Genomic DNA, 22,859 nt, shown 5'->3' on the forward strand with positions numbered 1-22,859 from the left:
TCGCCTTCCTTCCCCCAATATAATCCTTATCTGTTATACTCTAGCATACCTCCAAGCCAGTGGGCATATTCCCCCAAGTTTTAAGCCATCTAATTGACCTAATACTTCCAATTCAGCCTCTAATGGGTCACTTCTCAGAGCAGGCTCCCCTGATCTCCACTGCCAAGGTCTGGTGTTTCTTCCTCTCTGTTGTAGCACTGTGTGCTCTCATCTGTCCTACTAATCATGGTTTTGTTAATGACCTGTTCCAATGGCTGTTTTCACCACAAGATTGTCCACATCACCACTGCAGAAACATCAGCCCATTAATCTTTGTGTCCATGGTGCCCCACTCCATATGCTTAGGAACATATTGATAAATGACTAGAACAGCATGGAAGTGAAGAAAAAAGTGAAAGAATCAAATATGACTTGAAAGAGATTTTTCAGAAGTTACTGAAAGACATGTTCAGGGAAAGGTATTTAAAACACTGCTAGGGGAATGAGTGTTTAGCTCTGTGTTAAGGTGTCTGCATCCTGTACAGGGGTATCTGGGTTCAGGTCCTGGCTTTCTTCTTGACTCCAGATTCCTGATAATGCAAACCCTACAAGGTAACAGTAATGGATCAGGTAATTGTGTTCCTAGCACCCATGTGGGAGACTTGAACTGTGATCTTACCTTCTGGTTTTAGCCCTGGCCTATTGCCTACATTTGGGCAGTGAAACAGCAGATGGAAGCACTGTCTTTCTCTCTACCCCTGTGACTCTCTGCTTCTAAAATAAATACATTTTAAATTTAAAAAAAAATCAGAAATGTTCAATTTGAGATGAGAAGTAGCTGTATGGAGGAGTTGGAGATATTAGATAGTGAATGATCAGAATCAGATATGTAGATTTGAGAATCACCAAAATAATGGAAAGGAACTATGACAAGGATTCTAAGTTTTTTTCTATTTATTTGAAAGGTAAGGCAGGGAAGTGGTGAGAGCAAGAGTGCTGCCATCTGCTGGTTCATTCTCCAGATGGCCACAATGGCCTGGGCTGGGCCAGGCTGAAGCCAGGACCCTGAAACTGCTTTCAGGTCTACCATGATGGTGGCAGGGGCCCATGAACTTGAGCCATCTTCTGCTGTATTCCCAGCCACATCAGCAGGAAGCTGGATTGGAAGTGGAGCAGCTGGGACTCCAATCAGCACTTAGACAGGATGCCAGTGTTGCAAATGGTGGCTTAACCTGCTGTGCCACAACACTAGCCCCATGAGGATTCCGTTTTTAAAAATGGGAGGACAGATTAATAAAAATTGAGATCTAGAAGAATGCTTTTATTTCAGAGGCTAAAACAGAGTTGGGTACTTTGCTAGAAATAAAAAGACCCATTTTCTCCTCTTGGAATATGGCCAGGTGAACAAAGATAGATTTTAGTGGGTACTCCCACTTGGGAAGGAATGTGAGGACAGAAGTATTAGTCAAAGTATGAGGAAAGTTGCTGTTAAAAGAATAAGTGGATTTATCTAAAACAAAAGTCATGGCCTGGCCACCAGAGTCAGGCACAACGCTTGAGAGCTATGTGGAGACACAGGAGAAAAACTTGAAAAAAATGTAAATTAAATTAGACCTAAAAATTAAACAAGGCTATGCATATGCACATGAAATAAAGTGAATAAGACACTTGATAATCATATTTAGTAGACATAAAAATAATATCCTAGAAAAAGAACTAAACTGGGGCCGGTGCCGTGGCTCAATAGGCTAATCCTCCACCTAGTGGCGCCGGCACACCGGGTTCTAGTCCCGGTCAGGGCGCCGGATTCTGTCCCGGTTGCCCCTCTTCCAGGCCAGCTCTCTGCTGTGGCCCAGGAAGGCAGTGCAGGATGGCCCAAGTCCTTGGGCCCTGCATCCCATGGGAGACCAGGAGAAGCACCTGGCTCCTGCCTTTGGATCAGTGCGGTGCGCCGGCCACAAGGCGCTGGCTGTAGCGGCCATTGGAGGGTGAACCAACGGCAAAAGGAAGACCTTTCTCTCTGTCTCTCTCTCTCACTATCCACTCTGCCTGTCAAAAAAAAAAAAAGAAAGAAAGAAAGAAAGAAAAAGAACTAAACTTCCATAAACAACACTGGTGACTCCACTGTACCCTTGAATAGTTTGCCCAGAAAAAAAATCATATAGTAACTTTAAAGCCTCCTATGCTCCCCCATTTGGGACCTTAGTTGTTTGAGCGTGATGGAGGTTTATGGCTATGGGAGAACTCAGTGTATTTTCTGCAGGCAGAGGTAACTTAGTTTTGAAAATAAGAAAGTGACTCAGGGAGAAATGTGGCAGCGTTGTGAGAGTGAGAGAGGACATAGGCAAGGCAAAGGCGGAGCAACCCATGCATTTTTCAAGATCATTTGTAAAGTCAAGTGGCTCAAGCCCCCACAGATATGCGGCACTGAACCTTCTGCCACACTTTCTTGGATGGGAGTTCAGCTTTGTGGTTGATTCCTCTTGGTAAACATTTGAAAGATTATACAGACTTAAAATTTTGGTTGGTGGACGGTAGAGGGGAAGAATGCACTAATCCATTTTCTATTTTACCAGGAAAGATAGGAATAGGCTCAGATCCAGGGTAAATTTACAAGAGAAATATTTAACTAGAGATTATAAAGTACTAGGATGAACCTCCAGGGATTTCTGTAGGAATCCATTAGACAGCTCTCTGAAAAAGTTAAAAGCAATCAAATCAATTCTTATGTATAAACCAACTACAGTGCACAGTGGAGGTGCTTTCCTGGAATTAAGTATGGTCTGGTTAAATTATTACAATCCCTTCCAGCACTTAATTACATGGGTTGGGAAAACAGGCAAAGTAAAGAGCAGATACACATATTCAGGACAGATTTTCACTTCCTCACCAATGCTTTAAAACCTCTTCTCTGCCAGGCACTGTGTTCATCCCTAGGATATGAAAATAAATGAAGAGTTTTTCTCAGAGGAAGTTCAAAGTCTAATAGGAAAAGCAAAGTAAACTGATAAGCTATAAAGGAATGTACTAGCGTGGTGAAAAACACAGATTAGTGGCTCTTGATCTGGAAGGTTGGGTAGAGGTGGTCATCAGAAAGGCTTTCTGGAACCAAGGACTCCTAAATTAAGCCTTGTGAATTAGCAGACATCTTATAGATGAAGAAGGAAAGCGGTGTCTGCAGTGGGAACATTACAGGTGAAGGCTAGAAATACAGACTTATCCAAAGAACCTCAAGTATCTCATTAATGCTGAGTAACCAAAGATGAAACTAATGAGGTAAGTAGAGACCAGGAAAGAAGGTGGTTAGTATACTGAGGGATTCAGACAAGATTCTAAAGGCTGTGGAAAGCCACTGGGAGATTGCCAGGCAGGGAGTGTTATAACCAGATTTATGCTTGAAGAATATCACTGCTTTCCATATAGGAAAATAGTTGGTCCAAAGTCAGGGATTTTAGTTAGGAGAGGACTGCAATAACATGAGCACAATGATAATCACCCTGTGTATGCCTAACATGACAAGGTAAATAGCTATTAGTAGAGAAAGAAATATGTACAATCAGAATAGAATCAGTAAAGTTGGTGTGAGTAGATGTGAGAGAGGAAGGCAAAGGTGGCTCTCTTGAATCTTTGAGAGCAAAAGTGGTGTGACAGCCAAGAGATTAAATTCTGGATCTAACCCCCTGGGATAACATCCTGGATTGCCAATGATTATGTGATGTGAACCAGTTAATTTGCAACCTTGAGCCTTAGTTGATACACTGTGAAAATGGTGATGATAACAGCACCTATCTCTCAAGGTAGTTATTAGGACTTGCTGCAAACAAACAAACTCTTTATAAAGTACATATCACAGTTCCTGGAATATAGAAATAATAAATTTTATTTACTGCTATTATTAAGTGGATAATGTCATTTACCTGAATGGGGACAGTAAGTGGAGGACAAACATTTCCTTGAGGTGAAAAAGTTTAGCTTACTGTATTTGAAGTATCTACAGAAGACAAAGACAGAATCAGAAATACAGATTTAGAGCTCAAAAGAAATAAGTAGCCTGCAGACATAGATTTGGAAGCAATTAGCATACAGATCATTTATTAAAGAAACCAGAGTAATACCATCCCGGGAGGCAATTTTGTGGACTAGGAAAGAAACACTGAGTAGCTAGAATTCTAGGGAGAATAAGAGCCTGTGAGATAAACAGAGAAGGAATAGGCAGAGACAGAGGAAGGAAACAAGAGAAAAGTCACAAAGACCAAAGAAGGAGTCTATTTTAAAGGCAGTCAATGGAAAACATCAACGATAGGGTCTAAAAATGCATTGGAAAATTTTGCAAGTGGTTTCCTTAAAGCATCAAGGAAATTAGACTGCGTGGATTTGATGGAGGAGGATGTATGATGGGTGGAGGAAACTACAAAGAGGTCAGGAATCGATCTCTGTTATAACAGCCTTGATTGTGATAGAGAAAGTAACAACTGGAGAAATAAATATAGGGTGTTTTTGTATCACTTTGCTTTACTTCTTAAGTTGGAAGAAACCTGAGCCTGTTTAAGTCTTGATAGGAAAGAGCTAGTGGATTAGAAAGAATTATTTGGAGAAACATGAGTAAGACTCAATATCGATAGAAAATAGTTTCTGAGGAGGCAAGAAGTGATATGATAGGGGCCATCATTCTTTTCTTTTTCAGTGAGGTTTGGGTCAAGTTTACTGAGGCATGTGCTGCACACAGCAGGGTCTGGTACATAGAAGTACCTAATAAATGTTTTTTTCAGTAAATAAGTAGATAAATGAATGTGTTCTAAATGAATGGATTAAAAAGGGAGTGAATAAGATACAAGGAAAAGAGATAAGGATGATCATGGTTGCTGATGAATTTTAGATTAGAAGGCAGAATGTTCTCATTAGATGGTCTCTATTTTCTCCATGAGATAGAACAGGAAGTCATGGGCTGAGAATGATGAGATTAATGCCAGGGAAAGGGGACAAGAGTAGAAGCATGGATGTTCATTGTGGGAAATGGGAGAGGTAGGTGATTGGTGAAATGATAATGATTAGATTCCAATAGTGTTTTTTTAAATGAACTAGTGTGATAGTAAATTACATTTGATATGAATTTCTTAATAATATCTGAACATGTTCCAGTTGTCTTTTCTGGGACTCATTCTCAATAGTCCACATTTAAATGAGCCATTTCATTGACCAGAAAGCTACCTGGCATGGTCCTCAAGGTTGTTACTGTTCTGCCGCAGCAAGTGACACATCCACAGCCAGGATAATTTCTCATTTAGCATCCTATTCCCCTTCATTGAGGCAAAGATCTTATGATAAAGGGCCAGACTGGATTAGATTGGAAGTATTACCACAGGGCAGAGACTTCTTCATCTGCTAAAAGTTTGCATCGGAAGCCCTGACTCCAAATCAATAAAACCAGATGCTTCAATAAATCCCTTACTCAAAGCCATTGTGAACAAGACCAGCTCATAGGAAACAACTCCTTCTTCACAATCTTGAGCCAGCTCTCTCCTTTATCAACATCCCCAGATGAACATCTGAGCTACACAGTCTGTTTTTCATTTCCACTTTATCTTTGAAAAATTCTGGAAACACATTTAGAAGCAATTCGCCTTGGGACAAAAGCAGCACATTCCGTTTCGCACCTGGTTGTTGACTTCACATTGCTGCTGACTTTACCTCAATGGAATATGGTGTCATGAGGCTTGAACACTTAATAAACAGGGATCGACACAATCAAGGGTGCTTGACTCTTCTGGTTCATAGGCAAGTGTCTGGCTTTTTGTTCCTCACTGAGACCCTTGAGAGTACTATAGGCAAAAACTAAAGTACTAAAGGCTTCCGCTATCAATGTCCTGCCCTCACACTTCAGCATCATACAGGATGTTTGTTTATTCCTGGGGGAGCTCTCTGAACTCAAGGAGTCTGTGTCAGTCACTCAAAATCCAATGCAGACCAAAATTCAGACAGGAGGGAAACTGCCGTTATTGACCATGGCTTTTAAGCTAATGAATAGCGGTTTCTGTTGCTGGCTCCTCCTCAACTCTAGCTATTTCATCAGAATAATTAATCAAGAGAGGTTATTAAATCATCCAGGCTATTGTCCCCATAGTAAATATGCTTTAAAATAGACAAATACCTATGCATATACTCCAAGTAGAGAAAGCAATTTTTATTTTTTAAAAAATGTAATGATAAACACTTAGGCACCAGAAAAAGAAACTCCTGTCCTTATCATGCCCTGGTAGTCAAGACATAAACTTCAGGACTGCAACAGAATGAATTATCTCACATAATTTCAGTGGTCATTAAGAAGATCTTGGCAGCATTTTTGGAAGGAGCATTAATTTTTGCAAACTGATTCCTAAATGTAAACCCACTGTCAGATAATGCTGCCTTCTTTTAGAGAATTACAGCGTGAAGCTCTTATAATTAGAATCCTATTCATTCAATAGAGTCACCTTTTTGCCTGAGCTAAACTGACCCAACATGATCCTGAAAGCTATTTTTTTTCTTTTGTAGCAGTGAGAAATATAAAGCATTCTTTCAAAAGCACTGATAATTTATCATAAAGGCAACTTGAAGAATGTTGATTAGCAAGCATAAAATTCAGAAAGCCATTTTCCCTAAAGAGTAGTAGAAATGCCTGCATTCAGAGGTAAAACATCTTGGTAAACTGTTATATAGTGGCACCAGGGGAAATGCTGTGTGCAAAAGCCTTTGTAATGAGTAGCTATTTCCTCATAAACTGATGAGTTAATATTTCATATATTTGCTGTGTTCACCATCATCATAAAGATTCAAACATATTATATCTTAACAAGGTGTTATAAATTTGTTGTTCACATTTATTTCACTCCAAAATTCCTGAAGAATAGGACATTTTCCCTTCACTTTTAAAGGCATATCCCAATACAAATTCTAACGAGAGGGCGAGATTTCAGACTCCCCAGACACCATGGAGACTTTTGAACATTTCTCCAACTGATTCTTAAAACCCTCCTCAAAGCCTCTCCATCCACTTGTATTCCAGCTTAGATTCTTCAGTTAGTATCATGCAACAGACTACGTGTTTGGTCTTCCTCCAAAACAACACAGCCTGGAAAATAGTCTATCCCACCTGCGTAAGTGTCAAATCATTAACCAACTTTTATGATAGATGATACTACTGAGCTCTTATTATGTGCCCAGCATGGTGCTAAGACATTTTTACCCATCATCTCACTTGCACCCAGGGTGTAGTCATAATGTATGCTATCAACTTCAAAATGGGGGCTGACATTTAGTGACATTAAGCTTAAAGTCATTTAAAAAAAATGGAGGAGCAAGGAGTTTAAACCTAGTGTCTAATTCAAAGTCTCTGGCAGCAACATTATACTCCATATCTTCACATACCTGCCCATGGTGCTAGTATCTCAGTGATGAGATACAGAGTGAGCCATATCTTCACAAGATAAATGGGATTTATTACATGTGTGACAATTAAATTCATGCATTCATTCCATAATAATGCATTGAATACCTGTTTGAATGTTCCAGGCACTATTTTAGACCTTGGGAACACAGCAATGAACAAATCAGACAAAAATCTATTCTAAAGAATTTACCCTCTAAGACAAAGGTAGGAAACAGGGAGTAAAGAGACAAATACATATATCATATGAAATTGTGGCATATCCTATTGTGGATAAAAATCAAAAAGAAAAGGGGGATAATGAAATGCTGAAATGGAATACAATTTTAAATAGGATAGTCAGATATATTAAATAATAGCCTCTTTTCAGAGTATGATATTTTGATTCTCTATACAGACACTAGCAAATGGCATTTATAAATCAATGCTCAAAACTCAACACAGTTTTTCCCACTGGTGCAATATTAAAATCCCAAGTGGACTTATAGAAGTCATTTGATTTTTATGTGCAGGAAGTATAGCATTAGTGATACTATTCAATTATATTTCATAAACTTTTATAACACCCATTCTAAATGAAAATGTATTCTGATTCATAACTGAAGTGTTTCTTGGTGTTGGAATAGGAACCTTTTGGTGGATCTGTGATTAAGAGAAGTTACTGATAATTGTTCCTACATCCAGGTACAGTGTTAATTCTCTCCATTTTTGTGAGAAAGTATGACAGTCTTGCTCAAGTCCTCACCTGGGACTAAGAAACAGTGACCTTTTCAGAGACAAATCAGAGAAGACTCTTCTACCCAGTTCAAATCTTCATTTTACCCTTAGTATGTGGTGTATGAATTTCTTCAAGTGTGAAATGGAGATAATAATAGTACCTTGTGCATAATGATCTTGTCTAAATATGATAGTACGTAAGTGAAGCACTTAGAACACAGCTTGATTCACAATAAGAACTGAATATTTACTACTAATAGGTTTCAAAAATAGCTTTAACTTTTCAAGAATTGACTATGTTTTGAGAACTGGCAGGAAGAACTTAACATTCTTACATTTATCTATACGGCAACCATGCAAGATAGGTCAAGTTACTGCTTCCATTTTACTAAAGAGAAAGCTAAGAATCAGAAATAGTAATGGGTCCAAATGGTAACAACTGTCAAGTGCTGGAGACAGGCTACTAGCCCAGCCTGGCTGCCATAGAAGAAGAGAGTCTTTTGTATTGCAGTATTAGGAAAGTCTGAGTGACAAACCCAGGGACTGGTTTATTTGGGACCAAGACAGCCAGCTACCACCAATCTGTAAATATGCCTTCTTCAAGTGCCTCTTGACATGGTTTCTATATGTCTTCCAATCTAATAATTCTTAATAGTTCTCATCTTCTGGAAAAGTGGGTCTCAGGGTGATTAAAATACAGTGAAATGATTTCATGAATTTTTTTTTGTTGCTAGAGAGAAAAAGCTAACCATGAATCTGATATAAGATAAATCAAATTTTGAATAAAAACTTTAGTCCACAAGATAAGAGCCAGGATTATTTAATCTTTATTTCTCATAGGCTTTGATAATTATGTGACAGAATTGACATTTTAAGCCTAAATCATAATAGTGGTTTGAAATAGGTTGTACGTCATTTGTTTTATTAAAAATATTCAACTCTTCTGTGGTTAGCAAACTAATTATGGACCGAATTCTGACCTCCTGCTTATTTTTCTAAATTGAGTTTAAATCAATCTTAAAAGGCTATACACATCCATTTATGCATTGCCTATGGCAGATTCTTCCCTATAATGAAAGACTTTTGAGTAGTTGCAACGGAAACTGTAAGGTGCACAAAGGTTAAAATATATACCATCTGGCTCTTTTACAGTAAAAGCTTGATGACTCCTGGACTCTTCCTAATTAAGAATTTGTTTGTGAAAATATTAGATACTTAGTACAGCTACTAGTGCATGACAGGTGTTCACTAAATACGTAATAAAATCATGCTAAATAAAAATGTTTAGATTGCACAAAATCTTAGAACTAGAAAATCCAAGCTTACCACGAGCAGCCCAAGTTAGCAGCTAATGGATCCCAGGCTTTTATCTTTACTTTATATCCCCCAGAGCAAATGCTCTGTCCATTACATTGCAGAATGTTGATTCTGATGAACCCTAAGAATACAAATTTGTATTTAGATGCAGAGTGATATCAGGAAAAATAGCTTTCTATAACTTTATAAGTGACAGAGAAGTCCCAAATGATTGACTGTGACAGCAGGCAGATAAGACAGAACAGTGCCTGTCATTTGGAGGCAAATCCCATTCTACTTTGGTGTATATTAACATAGTGTCAGTCAACACCCACTAATGGGAAGTGAACTCAGCATAAATCATATTGAGTTAGTATGCCCTTAGGTCTTTAATTTCCCTACATTCTTCCTACCAATACAGTCACCAATTCTTCAATTTTGCAGAATAGCAAACTGTTCTCCAGAATATTTTATTCACCATAATTTGATCTATCATATCTCTTTTGGAGAAAGAATATTTACACACTGATTTTCATTTTTAACTTTTAACTTACAGTATTTTTTGATGCCAGACTCTGTTTCAGGAAATAAAGATACTAATATGCAATAAGTTATTCCTAACCATTGAAATCTCACACACCAGAAAAGAAACGAGACACAAAATAATATTTGGGACTAGACCAGAAATATAAAATGGCCACACAGAATTCTGTCAAAGCTGTACATCTTAGAATAGTCAATTTGTTTCTTCATTCCATCGTGTGTTCATTCATTTTCTGAATATTTATTTCATTGACTAGATGGCAGATCCTCACACAGCTTCTTGCAGATAGAGTAGAGTAAGGCTCCTCAAGGAGTGGTTATTCTCGCGAGGATAGACAATAAGTAGGTAAGTAAGTAAAACAAGATCCTTTCAGGTTGTAACCATGAATGCAAGCAAAATAAACAGAGAGAAATAGGAGCAACTAACTTGGAGGAGGACTCCTACTTACCACTCTAAAAATAGTAACTCCTCTGGATCTCTTTTTTTGTTCACCTAGAAAATGAAGTGAATACCTATGTCATAACTGCTGTAAAGATGTAATAATTCAATAAAGTCTTTAGTACTATGTTTAACATACTGAGTGTTCAATAAGGTATTACTATAGTGGTTGTCAAAGGCTTCTCTACCTTTGGTTAAATCCTCCACATTTTCCCAGTGATGGGAACTTTTACCATTCCAAATTATGTAAAATTAGCTGTCATTTGTTGAGGCCCATAATCCATGCCAGTGCTTTATATACATTTCTTTCTTCATTTTTCTTACCTGCTTTTGTTTCACAGATGAGTATACAGGAACTTAGAAGGATGAAATGTCTTGTGCTATGCCATACACATAATAAGTAGTAGAATGAGAATTAGAATGCAGCCATGTCTGTATTCTATGTATGTGTTCTCTGTATGTATGCATTCAACAGCCCATTTTCCTTTTTTTAAGATTTATTTATTTTATTTGAAAAGCAGAGTTAGAGAAAGAGAGGAAGAGACAAAGAGAGAAAGAGGGGGCTGGTGCTGTGGCACAGTGGGTTAACACCCTGGCCTGAAGCTTCAGTATCCCATGTGGGTGCCAGTTCAAGACCCAGCTGCTCCATTTCCAATCCAGCTCTCTGAAGTGGCCTTGGAGAGTAGTGGAAGATGGCCCAAGTCCTGAGACCCTGCACCCATATGGGAGACCAGGAGGGGCTCCTGGCTCCTGGCTTCGGATCCGCACAGTTCTGTGTTGTGGCCAATCGGGGAATGAACCATCAGATGGAGGACCTCTCTCTCTCTCTCTCTCTCTGCCAATCCTCTCTCTGTGTAACTCTGACTTTCAAATAAATAAATAAATCTTTAAAATATATATATATATATATATATATATAGAGAGAGAGAGAGAGAGAGAGAGAACTTCCATCCACAGGTTCATTCCCCAAATGGCCACAAGAGCCAAAGACGGGAGCTTCATCCAGCTCTACCATGTGGATGCAGCGGCCTAGGGCCTTTGGCCATCTTCCAGTGCCTGAGTAGAGAGCTGGATCATAATTGGATCAACTGGTACTCAAACTGGTTACCATATGGAATTCTGGCATTACAGGTGACAGCTTAACCCACTATGCCACAATGCTGGCCCCTACTAACCCATTTTCTTAACCACTGCACTACAAAGCCACCTAGACCATCCAAAAGACGCTGATGTGTTCATCTGTGTTGAAAGTTTGGACCTCATAGCCAGAGCCAGCATACCCTGTGCCTCAAGTACATTGTAGACTCAAATGATGTTCTGACCAAACAGGTGAGAAGCAAATACAGAAAAACTTCATTCAGTTTGCAAGGTGAACACAGGGAGAAAGTTGGCACCCATTGCAAAGAATGTAGATTTCAAGACAGGATAAAGAATATGGCACCCCCCTCCCTTTCCAAGGTGGGCATTTGATATATAAGTTCAGACACCACTTGGGATAACCTGCATCCCATATAGAAGTACCAAGATTTGAGTCCCTGCTTCAATCTTGATTCCAGCTTCCTGCTAATTTGAAACCTAGGACATAGCAGGTGATGGCTCTAGTCATTGGATCACTGTCACTCATGTGGGGGACCTGTATTGAGTTCCTGGTTCCTTACTTTGGTCTGGACTGTTTCCAGCTATTGCAGGCATTTGGGGAGTGAACCAGTGGATGGGAGATCCCTGTCTCTATCTCTCTCTTTCTCTCTCTCTCTGCCTTTCAAGTAGTTTTTAATATAAAAAGATGACTACAATAGCCCTTTGTATTAATATAGTACCTGTTACAATGGATTTCATGTCTTCTTTTTTAAAAAACTTTTATTTAGTAAATATAAATTTCCAAAGTACAGTTTATAGATTACAATGGCTTTTTCCCCCCTATAACTTCCCTCCCACCCGCACCCCTCCCATCTCCCATTCCCTCTCCCATTCCATTCACATCAAGATTCATTTTCAATTATCTTTATATAAAGAAGATCGATTTAGTATATATTAAGTAAACATTTCAACAGTTTGCACCCACACAGAACATAAAGTGTAAAATACTGTTTCTGTACTAGTTACAGCATTAATTCACATTGAACAACACATTAAAGACAGAGATCCTACATGAGAAGTAAGTACACAGTGACTCCTGTTGTTGACTTAACAAATTGACACTCTTGTTTATGGCGTCAGTAATCTCCCTAGGCTCTAGTCATGAGTTGCCAAGGCTATGGAAGCCTTTTGAGTTTGCCAACTTCGATCTTATTCTGACAGGGTCATAGTCAAAGTGGAAATTCTTTCCTCCCTTCAGAGAAAGGTACCTCCTTCTTAGATGGCCCATTCTTTCCACTGTGATCTCACTCACAGAGATCTTTCATTTAGGTCCTCTTTTTTTTTTTTGGCCAGAGTGTCTTGGCTTTCCATGCCTGAAATACTCTCATGGGCTCTTCAGCCAGATCCGACTGCCTTAAGGGCTGATTCTGAGGCCAGAGTGCTATTCAGGACATCTGCCATTCTAGGAGTCTGCTATGTATCCTGCTTCCCATGTTGGATTGTTCTCTCCCTTTTTGATTCTATCAGTTAGTATTCGCAGACACTAGTCTTGTTTGTGTGATCCCTTTGACTCTTAGACCTATCAGTGTGATCAATTGTGAACTGAAACTGATCATTTGGACTAGTGATATGGCATTGGTACATGCTACCTTGATGGGATTGTATTGGAATTCCCTTGGCACGTTTCTAACTCCACCATTTGGGGCAATTCCGATTGAGCCTGTCCCAAATTGTACATCTCCTCCCTCTCTTATTCCCACTCATATTTAACAGGGATCACTTTTCAGTTAAATTTAAACACCTAAGAATAATTGTGTGTTAATTACAGAGTTCAACCAATAATATTAAGTAGAACAAAAAATACTAAAAGGGATAAAGTATTAAATTGTACATCAACAGTCAGGACAAGGGCTGATCAAGTCATTGTTTTTCAGTCAGTTTTCTTGCACATATTTACACATTTTAAATGTAGTCATCAGAAAGCTTTGAGCGGTAAAGCTGAGATATAAAAATAACATCTTTTGAGATCCATGTTTAGTTAAAACATCAAAAAGCTAAGCAGAATTTATGGCTTGCTAAAGGAAAGAAACATGTCTCCTCCACTTGTGTTGTCTCTGTGAATTGTCTAAGGATGGCTGGAAAATTAACTTTGTTAACTCTGTGGGGAGCAACCCGGACTAGACTAAGTTACTGGAATTAAGACTTATTCTATGCATCTGCTCTCCCACAATATGGCGCTGGGAGAGGAGAAAACAGCTTCTACACAGCTGCCTCCAGTTCAACCAATAAACTGTAGGACCTGCTCCTGATTGGAGGAGAGCAGTGTACTCGGCGTGTGGGCAGCCGAGTTGGGATTGGTGGAGGAGGACTATAAAGGAGGAGAGAGACGGCATGCACCAGGAACATCTAAGGGGAACACCTGTGCAGCCCCCGAGAGAGCTGGCCGGCGGTGTGCCGCTCCCCCGCAGAAGTGGGGAATGTGGCAGGGGGAACCGCCCTTCCACGGAGGTGGAAGGGTCGGCAGCCAACCCGGGAAGAACCAGCAGCAAACCCGGGAAGGGCCGAGCAGACAAAAGAACAGCGCAGGGTCCTGTGTCGTTCCCCCACGAAGACGGGGAGCGACATAATGGTGCCGTGACTCGGATATGAAGCCTAGGCAGGATTTAGTGTCGTTCCTCCATGAAGAGGGGGAGCGACAAACTCCAGACAGGTTCAAGCAGGATCTACTCTAGAAAAGACACATGTACTGTGGGAGTTGGATGCCTCCCAAATGCTCTCGGCCTGTTGATGAGGGACTTTGTTCAAGACTTTTAGAAGTGAGACAACTCAATGCCCACTAAAAAGTTGGCAGCTCAGAGAGTACCATCACCTTTTTTCTCTCCATAATTCATATTTCACATGTTAAAGTATCCTCTTTGATTTCCCAGTAGTCTTTGGGTAAGCAGCTGAGGTATCACTTTTTTTTTTTTTTTTAGAGATTTATGTTCTTTATTTGAGAGGCAGAGTTATAGACAGGAGAGGTAAAGATAAAGAGAGAGGTTTTCAATTCACTGGCTCAAATTGCCACAATGGTGAGAACTGGCCTGATCCAAAGCCAGGAGCCAGGAACTTCTGGGTCTCCCATGTGGGTTCACGGGACCAAGGACTTGGACCATCTTCCCCTGCCTTTTCCAGTTCATTAGCAGGGAGCTGTATTGGAAGTAGAGCAGCCAGGATGCAAACTGGTGTCCAAATGGGATACCAACGCTCAGGCAGAGGCTTAACCTACTACACCACAATGCCGACACAGAGGTATCGCTCTTCTGTACCTGGGTCTACAATTGTCACTCTTTCCAGGCTGGATATCCAGAGAATCATAGGGGAGAGAGGAGGTTAGGAAATACCTTCCTGAGAAAGAATCGATATTGTCAGAGGAGTGTTACAGCTTACTGCTGGATCTCCACTGCAGAGCCAGCCAATGTACATCATTTAAGAATTTCTAAAACTTGGTTCCAAACAGGAAATTGATCAGGAGCAGTAACCATACTAGAGAGCAAAGGTAGGAAAACTGAAGAAATAGGGCAGAGTTACCCTATGCTTAGCTATGGACTAGTAATTTACCTTGAAGAGAAAACACTTAGAAAAGTCTGCATGGCAAACTTAAACCACAGCAGAGGAACAGTAACATTGTTCCAGCATGGCTCATGAAAGAATTCAAAATCACATTTTTATCTTCTAAATTCAGATGTTATTATAATTTGAATCCCAATCCTACCAGCTGAGATTTTCCTTTCTCAGTGTGTTTCCAAATATCTGCCTCCTGTGAACAAGAAACCATCGACTCAACAGGAGAGATGCCAGTCTTTCATCCTGCACGATTAAAGAACTCCATAATCAATACTGAAATGCCACACTACAATAGGTGCTAGTTTTATGGAAAGTTTTACATATAATATTCAAGTGTTGCTACAAATCTTTTTTATAAGATTTATTTATTTATTTGAAAGAGTTACCCAGAGAGAGAAGGAGAGGCAGAGAGAAAGATCTTCCATCCAATGGTTCACGCGCCAGTTGGCTGTAACGGCTGGAGCTGCACCCATCTGAAACCAGGAGCCAGGAGCTTCCTCCAGGTCTTCCCATGGGGGTTCAGGGGCCCAAGAATTTGAGCCATCTTCCACTGCTTTCCCAAGCCATAGCAGAGAGCTGGATTAGAAGTGGAGCAGCCGGGTATCGACCGGTGCCCATGTGGGATGCCAGCACTGCAAGCTGCAGCTTTACCTGCTATGCCACAGTGCCAGCCCCCTGCTGCAAATCTTATCTAGCACACAGCTGTTTTCCACTCTCAGTAGAACCCTGAAATCAAAAACATTTAAAAATATATCCCATCAAGACGCGGTGTCACAATGCACATAGCAATACCTTTGTTAGATGCTGTAGGTAAAAAACCCGAGTACAAACAAGAATTGGTTTTTCATTTTCCCTTCTCTTCTCCAACATACAGCCTCCACCAATTCCAACTTTTAAGTCTACAGTTTGTTTAGTTTTGGTTTTTACAAATTTGGAAAAATATTTCTTCCCCAAATTCATGATATTATAGTAAGGAGAAAAGATGACTTTGGCGTGCCTTTCAGTAATTGACTTGTGACTTTGCCAACATGAATCGTAAATGCAGATGAAAGTAGGACTGTTGTGAAGATAATACCCAGCACACTGCCTGGTACATAGTAGGTACTTCATATGTCTCCATTCTCTTCCTCCCATTTATCTGCTAATTCCTATCACTAGATTAGCCTACCTTCAATTTGCATTCCATTTTCCCCCTTCTACATTGAAACACATTAAGAAAATACTGCACAGTCCTCATCTAACATAGACTTAAAGTCACTCATGGCCTCTCCAACACTAAGAAATTTTGGTATAACTTAGCGTTGAACTCCAGTTCCACTAATCAGGACAGCTCAAAATCCAATCACTTTTCTTCTTTTCTCACTCTTGATGCATTCATGTCTTTCTCTGTTTACTTTTTTTTTTTTTTTTAGATTCATTTATTTATTTGAGAGGTAGAGTTACAGAGAGGGAGAGACAATGAGAAAGGTCTTCTATCTGCTGGTTTACTCCCCAGATGGCCACAATGGCTGGAGCTGGGTCAATCTGAAACCAGGAGCCAGGAGCTTCTTCCAGGTCTTCCACATGGGGGATAGGGGCCAAGTACCTGGACCATCCATTACTGCTTTCCCAGGTCATAGCAGAGAGCTGGATCAGAAGAGGAGCAGCCAGGACACGAACTGGCACCCATATGGGATACTGGCACTGCAGGTGGAGGCTTAGGCCACTACACTGTAGTGCAGACCCCTCTAACTTTGCTTTTGAAAGAAAGTACATGGCTTCCAGGGTCCATCCCATGTCGACTGCAGTAATTGCCACCACACTCTCATTTGACAAGGCTCAGGTATTTTCCTAGAGAACTAAAGGACTCACAGAGGAAGGCTCACATCGTATTCCGCATAGCAGCGCCAACCTGTAATGCCAGCACTCATCTGTGCTCTGGTGTCCTCCCGGTACCCAATGATGACCTTATTACATAGAGGCCACTGTCCTGTTCCCCAAATGTCTCTCTCACTCTTCCTGAGTTCCACCTAGCTTCCTTAGCACTCCCTAGAATTGGGGAAAAAAAATAATTTCACTTCACATGTACCAGACCTATAAATGTGCACTTTAAAAAAATCCTATGTCACTATTTCCCCCCACCATAAGCCTCACTTTTCCTTCCCCAAGCACTACCAGATGCAACCAAAGTTACTCTTGTGGATTTCTACTAATTTTTTCATGGATGTTTTTAATTATAGTCCAGCACAGAAAATACTTCATAATTTTTGCCAGAAAGGTTATTCTGAATGAAATACTGACAAGATCAAGATCCCATTCATTAGCATCCTTGGATATCTTGTCATCAAACCTATAAGGAGGGCAGGCTTTTAGCCTAGAGGTTTAATCACCAGGTGGGATGCTTGCATCTTTTATCATCAGAGTGCCTTGTTTTGAGTCCTGGCTCCATTCCTGATTCCAGCTTCCAGCTAATGCTCACTCTGGTAGGCAGCAGATGATGGTTCAAGTTGTTAAGTCCCTGCCATCCATATGGAAGACCCCGACTGAATTTCCAGCTCTGAGCTTTGTCTTCAGCCCAGCCCTAGCTGCCACAGGCACTTGGGGAGAAAAATTTGGTGGGAGTGTGTGCTCTTTTCCTCTCTCTCTTCTCTGCCTCTCAAACAAAGTAAAATAAAAAATAATATTTGATAAAATAGCTATCCATAAGTAATGTACAATGCAGAGTGCATTGGTTTGTGCACTCTGTACCACAAATCACCGCTTAGGTTTTATTCACTTGTATTATACTTTAACTGACTTTGAGTTGATTCCAAGCCCTTTTCTAGGTATACCCATCATTCAACTTTTAAATCCCACTAGTGATCTCACTCCATGATAGGAAGCATCGTATATTGATTATAACTGTATTTTAAAACTAACTGTTCATACATAAGTCGAAACAAAGCAGAACAATCTGTAAGAAATTCCCAGAGCCCCCAGTTAGTGCAAAAGCTTGGCTAAATTTGATTTATTTAATTATCAAGTCAAATTTATCCTTAAACTGGCTCAATTAATGGAACAAAATGCAAAAGGTCATTGATCACTTTGCTGAGAGCCATCTGAGAGCAAAATATTCTCATTTAAAGAACACTGTGTTAATATGCAGAAATGCAGAACAGGGACAGAGTCCAAACACAGAATGTATTGTTACCTTACAAAGAATGGCGTTAGAATATTAAAGACTAACTGCTTTGTATTCATTGACCAAGACAATGCTTCCAGAAGGAAATATACATCTGAAATTAAGAATATTCTAGCCAGAAAAAGTACAAGAACAGGAGCACTCTGCTCTGATTTAAAAAAAAAAAAAACAACACCCTAGAATCACACAAAACTCCACAAATACATCTTAACACTTGTGAAAAATAAGCATATATGCCATAATAATTCAGCAATGCATTGAGCACTTACTATGTGTCAGGATTAGGTTTTGTGTCACAGAGATGCAGCCAAAGTTTGTTGTTGATTTATTTTGTTCATAAAGTTAAAAGCAGAGTTTCTGCATCATACGGTGGGGGATTCAAAATTAATAAAAAGCCTATTCTCATAATAAAGTTACCTACTAGGATGCCCTTGAAAATCTCTCATTCAAATATAAGTTTAATAATGTGTTTGTCCCCTCTTATTTTATGCCTTTGAATTTTTAGTACTAACAAAACTTTTCTATTAAAGATTGCCCTGGAATTTAGGTGAGCTTTAGACATAAGTCATTATGTGGCCTGCCCAATGTCCCCAAAGGCAGAGATGGATTGTCAAACCAATATGCCAGATACCAATCCCATTTTCTTCTTTTGTATCTACTACACTTTGTCAGTCATTAACATACCAAAGGACTATGCTTCAGTCTTTATCTCCAAAGGGAAAGTATCCAGGAAACAGCAAGACCATGCTGTATGACCATGTACAGAACTTTTCCTGAATTATATATAGAATCAAAATTCAAATTTTCTGAAATAGTAAAAGGTTTTCAACTAAATCTCCTAGGGAACTGAGGTTTGAATCAGAGCATGTGGCTTTCTAGGTTGACTAACAAGTTGATTTTTGACAATTAATCAAAATATCTCCAGATTCTATGTAACCAGAACGTAGTGAATGACATTCTATTAATTGGGCTGTGGCCCAAGAAAGAGAGGTAGCATTATTTTATTTGATTATTTTCATATTTTCAACTTTCTTGTTGAAAAAGATTGGTGTGAAGGATTCCCATCTGCCTTCTCCCTCATCAGTACTTTCTAAATATAGCACTCCAGTATAGGGCAAAAAGTCACAACTGATCCCAGTGCTACCAAGGATGCCTATACCTCCCAAATAGATCACAAGCAATATTTATAGCAATTAGAAGTTTTTACGTCACTGTATGTGATCTTTGTGATTATCTTGATAGAAGACTAGAGTCAAAAAGCTTCAGTTTAATAACTAGCTTTGTCGCTTTTATATATGTCTTATAGTCATATAGTCTTGTTCTCTGCCTCTCAGCTGGTTTTTATTTCCTCATCAATGAAATACAAATTATAATACTTAGCCTACAAAACTCAGAGGAATATAAGCATAACATGGTTTACTTTTATTATTTATTTATTTATTTATTTTGAGACTCAGGGAGACATACACATATACAGACAGAGCTCCCATCTGTTGGTTCATGCCCTAAATGCTACAATGGCCCAGGCTGGGTCAGGACTGAAACTGGGCCATCAGCCCAGGTCTCCTACGTGGGTGGCAGGAACCCAATTATTTATTCCATCACCATTGCCGACCAGGACCCACATTAGCAAGAAGCAGGAGTCAGGAACCAGAACCTGGTATCAAACCCAAGTATTCTGGTATGAGTTACAGGCATCAAAATCAGCATCTTAATTGCTGGGCCAAACAACTGTCCCACATAACAGTTTAGTGATGATGAAACAATTATATTAATTCCAAAGATCTAAATGAATTAACTGCTATCAAAACTCCATTAGATTTCAGGAGACCAGTGAGATAGGTTTCATTTTCTCATGCATCATCTTGATCTGTTAAATGTGCCTTAGAACAAAGGGACAGACACTGAAAAAGTAATTTTGTGCTTGTGTTGAGAAGATGACAATCTCACCTCTTGTATGTTGGATAGGATTCCCTGTTCTAGAGTGCAGTTCCTCCCATCATCCTCCTCTTCCCTCTCGTATCATAATCTTTTACTGTGCGTAAAATCATCTCCTAAGCAAAGGTTCTGTATCGTCTTCCATCTTTGAAAAATATAAATGAAATCTAGGCTCTTCATCCCTCTCTGGCAAGTCCTTTGGTTTTCTCCTCCCTTTTCCAACAAAATTCTCAAAAGATATGTTTACAATGACTATCTCCACTTCGCCAATTCTCTCTTGAACATATTCCTACCAGGTTTTCTTGATAAATGAAAGCTTTTATTAGTATAAGGCAATAATATTTTCACCCAAAATTCCCATTTCCTTGTCATTCTCCAGGTTCCAAGAGCAATGTGAGAGTGTGTCCCAACTGTATCTTTCCAGAGCCTTAGTATCTCCATAAATATCAGTTAGTACTTTTTACTATCCATCATAATAAAAACTATCTCTATTAATTATTTCAAGTACTGAGTAGCTAATATTCTTGAATACTCAGTTACTTAAAAGGTAATATTAAAAACCAGAGATTTCATTTCTAGATATATAGCCAAGAAAAATTAAAACACACATCCCCATAAAACTTGTACATAAGTGTTTATAACTATATTATTCATTATAGGGAAAAAGAGGAAACTAAAGGGTAAATTAAAATCAGAAATATGAATACAATGAAATATTAACAATAATAAGAAATGAAGTACCTCTTTATAAAGATTTATTTGAAAGGCAGCCTTGAAAGAGAGAGAGAGAGAGATCTTTTATTATTATTATTATTAGACAGTTAGACAGTGAGAGATAGACAGAGGGAAAGATCTTCCTTCCGTTGGTTCACCTCCCAAATGGCCACTATGGCCGACACACTGTGCCGATCCGAAGCCAGGAGCCAGGTGCTTCTCCTGGTCTCCCATGCGGGTGCAGGGCCCAAACACTTGGGCCATCCTCCACTGCCTTCCCGGGGCCACAGCAGAGAGCTGGACTGGAAGAGGAGCAACTAGGACTAGAACCTGGCGCCCATATGGGATGCTGGTGCCGCAGGCAGAGGATTAACCAAGTGAGCTACGGCACCGGCCCTGAGAGAGATCTTCTATCCACTGGTTCACTCCCCAAATGTCCACCCACAGCTGGAGCTGGGCTGGTCAGAAATCAGGAGCCAGGAACTTCTTCCCAGTCTCCCACGTGGGTGCAGGGGCTCGAGTACTTAGACCACCCTCAGCTGCTTTTCTCAGGCACATTAACAAGGAACTGGATTGGAAGTAAAGCAGCTGAGACTTGAACAGGTGCACATAAGGGATGATACCACGACAGAAATGAAGTACCTATACATGCTACAATAGGGTGACCCTATCATTGTAGTAGTGAAGGAAGTGAATCATACACAAAAGTCTGTGCAATTTTTTTACATGAAATGTTTCTTTCTCTAGAGACATAAGTAAATTAGTGGTTGCCTGGAGTGGGGTGGTGAGGGAGAGAGAAAGTAGAAAGTGACTGCTTATGGTTAATGGGTTTCTTCTTGGGATTATACAGAGGATCTAGAATTAGATTGGGGTGATGATTGCAAAACTCTGTGAATACACTAAAATCCTTAGAGTTGTACAGTGTGGATTCTGAATTTGGTTAGATCTCAATAAAGCAATATACAAGGTCAAAATTATCAGTCATAAATCAAGGAAGAGCAAGCATCCCTGGTGTGTTATGTTGAAAAAGGCACTTCTGTGGCCTTCCTCCCTGCAATCCATAACCTCAGTCTAATAATGGGGAAAACATCAGCCACACATGATATATTCTATTAAATACCTAATATACTCCTCATAACTGCCAAGACCATAAAGAACAAGTCAAGTAAGAGAAATTGTCGCAGTCCTGAGGAAGCTAAGGAGACATTATAACTAAATATAATATTCTATCCTGGATGGGATCTTGAAACAGAAGGACATTAGGAGGAAAAAAAATGAATAAAAGCTGAATAGAGTTAACTAACTCCATGTAAAAATTATCAACATTGATTCATTAATTGTGAAAAATGTGTAATTAAAATAAGGGGTTAGATGAGATGGGTGTATTGATATGGAGAATGTGGAAACACTTTGCATTATCTTTTCAACTCTTTAGTTGATCTAACACTTGTTCTAAACACACACGAGTTACCAGTTCCAGAACTTGTAGTAATAGTATTCCTAACAGTGATGATAGTAGTTAGTAATGCAAGATTCCTTAGCTGGATAAAAAACAGAACCCAATTAGCCTGTTTATCCATGAAACACACATATGCAGAGCTGAACTTGTGCCTACCCAAGAAACCATAATCTGAATTTTAACAATGAGATAGCAATCCAATTTACATTTAAAAATTCCCATAAAATCTAATTCACATAAAAAACTAAAAGTAAATCTTTGAATAGAATCTTAATATATAAAAATGATAAAGGGTATATTGGGAAGGACTAAATCCAAACTCTCTTCTTAGAACCATATGCCATTATCTCACATATTTAAATATGGTGAAGGGTAAAAGTAATGTAACAGCATTTGATTGCAAAATTTCCAGCTGATACTCCAATCTTACAAATTATTCAAGAATATTGGGGGCCAATATTGTGCCATAGCAAGTAAAGCCTCTGTCTGTGACTCTGGCATCCCATAT

At 39.4% G+C, this 22,859-nt stretch overlaps 1 protein-coding gene and 1 long non-coding RNA gene across 6 annotated transcripts in view; one reads left to right on the forward strand and one right to left on the reverse strand.

The window, feature by feature from the left end:
* LOC103348114 (uncharacterized) overlaps positions 1-10,798 on the reverse strand; it is a 40,608-nt gene extending 29,810 nt beyond the window's left edge. For all 5 annotated transcript variants that reach the window (XR_011389502.1, XR_011389505.1, XR_007919138.2 and 2 more), the window contains exons 1-3: positions 10,722-10,798; positions 10,408-10,451; positions 9,446-9,557 (exon numbers count right to left, since the gene is read on the reverse strand). This is a non-coding gene — a long non-coding RNA (uncharacterized lncRNA). The remainder of the gene's footprint in view (positions 1-9,445; positions 9,558-10,407; positions 10,452-10,721) is intronic.
* Positions 1-22,859, forward strand: part of TRHR (thyrotropin releasing hormone receptor) — a 47,983-nt gene that overhangs the window by 13,026 nt on the left and 12,098 nt on the right. The window lies entirely within an intron of this gene.

This window comes from Oryctolagus cuniculus, chromosome 6 (assembly GCF_964237555.1).
Source record: "Oryctolagus cuniculus chromosome 6, mOryCun1.1, whole genome shotgun sequence".
Classification (NCBI taxonomy): Eukaryota; Metazoa; Chordata; class Mammalia; order Lagomorpha; family Leporidae; genus Oryctolagus; species Oryctolagus cuniculus.